General features: G+C 33.1%; 1 pseudogene; it reads right to left on the minus strand.

Annotated features, from left to right (window-relative positions):
- Window positions 1-1,065: 1,065 nt before the first annotated feature.
- Window positions 1,066-1,728, minus strand: LOC126766427 (uncharacterized; annotated as a pseudogene).
- Window positions 1,729-4,281: the final 2,553 nt, after the last annotated feature.

The following is a 4,281-nucleotide window of genomic DNA, read 5'->3' on the forward strand; positions in this document are numbered from 1 at the left end:
ATTCGCTGGCAGATGTCTCCCGATGTTCCTCAAATAAATTTAAAATGTTATTGATGTGATCTCTACATTTAATCACATCATTGTTCTTGGCTTGCAATATATTCACTACTGGTTGGAGAATGCTGTAATATTTGGCAATAATGAACATACAAATAAGAAAAACGCTTTTAGTTGCAGCACTGTGAAGTTGGAATGCAAATTTTCTCGTGCCAGCGTTTCCTTCTGTGCTTAGTTTTTCCAATCCATCTATTATATCACAATAGAAATTTTTAAAATCAGCGATGCTTTTGTACTTCTCCGACCAGCGTGTTTCACAAAAAGAATGTACATTCGGAGCGTATCTTCTACGAAGGGGTGACTCTTTGAAAAAATTTATTACATCCTTTATGGTGGAAATGGTGTTACGTATTTCAGAGACTGAATTCAGGTCATTAACCACCAAATTGAGGCGATGACTGGCGCAATGAATATAACAACTTTTTTGGAATGTACCTCTTAATATTTTTTGCACCCCACTAGTATTGCCGGCCATAGTAGTACATCCATCAAACCCAAGCCCAACACATTTAGCAGGATCTAAGTCTAAACCTTCCACAAATCCTTTGATGTTGGCTGCAATTGTTGCTGCATCCATTGCATCTAATTCCATAAATCCAATAAATTCTTCACGGATAATTTTTTTTCTGCTGTCAAAAAATCGAATTCCTATCGAAAGTTGTTCCTTTCCAGCCATGTCTGCTGTCTCGTCCGCTAAGATGCTGTACGCTGACGCTTTCTTAACATCTGTGCAGATGTAATTTTGAATTACTTTCGCCGAAATGTCCAAAATTTCATTTTGGATTTGTGGACTAGTATACTTTGCGTTTTGTTTGCCATCCTCCAAATTGTTTTTTAATGCCTCATCACCAACTGATATTCTCATCATAAGCAGATCATATAGAACACCTTTGAAAAAGTGAAATAATGAAATATAGTTTTTAACTTTTATAAATCTGTTAGATTTACCTTCATCATTCGTTTTGCCACGAAGAGGAAGATCATGTGTTCCACAAAACAGGATTGTATTTATAATGGATTTAATAATTTTTTTATTTTGTTCAATTTTTTTTGTATGACCCCGTTGTATTTGCAAATCGACAGGAGTTTCATTTAAAAATGACATTGCTGATTGCGTAGCTTCTTTATGCAAACTGCTTGATGCATGAGCTTTGCAGTACTCATGCACATTTTTAAATTTTGTAAAAGGGCGTACAACAAACGAGGAAGTTACGCCAGGTTTGTTGAGAGGCTTAAACAGCACGCAATAAAGACAAAAAGCGCCCTTTAGCCTGCGCGAGTACACCAACCATGGTTTGTATAAATCTAACCATGACCAATTAAATTTTCTTTTCAAGTGTGTTGCATCAGCTGAAAAATTATAATTTTGGTCGGGCTTCCAACAACTAACCAACAGTTCTTTTTTCTGCTCCTCACTCATCGCACCGACTAAAGCCACCCATTTGCCAATATCGTTGGCATGGCAATCATCCGCCGTCATATCTGCCGCGTGGCTCTCTTCACTTGAGCTGCTATCATTTAAGCTCAGCCTCCTCTTCAATCTCGCTGCAATAAGAACATATGTATCATTAAAAAGTGTAATACAATAACTAAGTCAACTATTACGTACTTGTAGTATTATTAAAAAAGGTTCTAATGTCCATTTTTATTATATTATTATCAGCTATACTTCTTAAGCGACACTTTTTTTTAACCAACACTAATCACTTTTAACACCTTTTCTTCTTTTAATTGCCTGAATGACAGCTGTCTCTCAAATATGATAGTGATGACAAGCTATTAAAAAAGCTATTGATGGTAAACATACGATCGATAAATTATTTAACTTCATTGCATTCATTGCAACTTTACAAACAAAAAATAAGCAATGGGATGAACGGTAGGGGGGGCAAATTATATTAAATTAAATCTAAAAAATCTCCGGTTTATAATATAAACTCCATTCTGCGAATCTGAACTCCAGACCCTCCAGAATAAAAGAGTATCTTTTCCCAGAAAAGATCAAAACAAATATTTAAATACAGACAGGCAACAAAATATATGCCATTTAAATATTTTTAAAAGGAAGTTATTACAATAGATTTATGCAAAAAGAAATATAACTATTATACAAGTACATATTTTTGTGAGTATTACTATATATGCTACTTCATGAAACTCACAAATATATAAAAAAAAGGCAAACTCGAAAAATAACGATTATAAAAAAGAGGCGATAGCAATAAAGAATTTTTAAGCGGACAAGATAATTTTACAATTTTTCAAAATGGCAGTCAATAATTTTACTGTAGACGATATAGCTAGATTAATAGCTACACAAACCCAAATTTAAGAACTGAGATAGCTCAGTTGAGTAATAGAATTAAAACTCTAACAGATGCGGCACATGTAACTGAGTATGAAACTCAAGGAATTAATGATTCCATAACATGTGACGAAAATTTAGACATAATAAAGTCTTTGCCAGAATTCTCCGGTAAATCTTATGTCAGCTGGAGAGAAGCTGCAAAGAATTCGATGAGCATATGTATATATTGAAGGTAGTAGAAGGTATTTTGGAGCACTAACCATCCTCCGAAATAAGATTGTAGGTAATGCCAATGATATGTTAACTAATTATGGCACAGTTTTGAATTTAGAAGCAATATTTGCAAGATTAGATTTTGCCCTCGCCGACAGACGACCAATTCACGTAATTGATCAAGAGATGAGCGTTATGAGACAAAGATCGACATCCTTAATTGATTATTATAATGAAGTCAATCAGAAATTGACATTATTAATAAATAAAATTATAATGACGCACGGCACCAATTCAGATATTACAAAACAATTAAATATCAAGAATCGAGAAACGGCGTTAAGAACTTTTATAACTGGTTTAAATTACCCTCTAAACCAAATACTATTTACATTAATACCTACCGATTTGCCAAATGCTCTTGCTAAAGCACAAGAACTTCATTCAAATCAAATACGATCGCAATTTGCTTTGCAATTTACTAAAAACAACCACGAAATTGGTTCACGAAACCAGCCTCAAGCTAACCGAAGATATTCGAACTTTCGGGATAACTTAAGGTACCAAACAAATAATAATTCATACCAAATGTATGCCAATCACTCAGAACCTATGGAAGTAGATCAATCAATTCAATTAACCAATAAAACCAATCATGTGCAAAGAAACCAACAACATGTTAGGAGTAACAGGAATGATTGGCAAACCAATTATCAGCCAACAAATATACCAAAAAGGTCAATTGAAAGTGCACAAATAAGCACACAACCTCAACCAAAAATTCAACGAATTAATAATATTGGTGAGAACCATTTTTTAAGAGTAAACTCCGATTTGCCGTATGTTATTAAAACCGATACAAGAACTGGGCAAATCTTTAGAATTCTCATAGATACGGGGGCAACCAGCTCATATATGTATACGGGCTGGAATTTATAATAAAAAAGAGAAACATTTTAGTAATTAAGAAGAAGGTTAGAACCATTCATGGTTCGACCATAATAAAACATTTTCATAATATCAATCTGTTTGGTATACAGGAACGTTTTTATGAAATTAACAATTTAGAGAGCGATCTTTTAATTGGAATTAATTTCCTAAATAAAATCGGAGCGACAATTGATATTCCGAATAGAAAATTGATTTATGGGAATAAAAAAACAGAGAAAATAAATTTTCTCAATGATTTAATTATACTAAACCCCTTGGGACAAAAAAGTCCTGAGGCACCCGTCAATAATAATATTAGCAAAAATGATACAAAGGATAGAAAAATTAATGAAGCAAATTCTCACAACATTTTAAAAATAAATAATGTTGAAATTTCTAACGAAGTTGCTGATACGTATAACTATAATAATAATGAAACGAAAGATATCAACATTCCAGTGCTAAGAGAGGATGTTATTAAAATAATAAATAAAGCTCATCAAAACGTGAACATGGATTTACCTTTTAGAACAGATATTAAAGCAGAAATTAGAACTGAGGATGACAAACCTATATGGTCCAAACAATATCCTTATTCTATATCTGCAAGTAACTTTGTTAATAAGGAAATCGAAAGTTTACTCGCAAAAGGGATTATACGACATAGTAAAAGCCCATATAATTCTCCCGTTTGGGTCGTTCCAAAAAAGGAATAAATGAAGATGGTAGTCCGTAATTAAGGCTGGTCATCGACTTTAAAAAAATTAATGAAA

Source organism: Bactrocera neohumeralis, unplaced genomic scaffold, assembly GCF_024586455.1.
Source record: "Bactrocera neohumeralis isolate Rockhampton unplaced genomic scaffold, APGP_CSIRO_Bneo_wtdbg2-racon-allhic-juicebox.fasta_v2 ctg1146, whole genome shotgun sequence".
Classification (NCBI taxonomy): Eukaryota; Metazoa; Arthropoda; class Insecta; order Diptera; family Tephritidae; genus Bactrocera; species Bactrocera neohumeralis.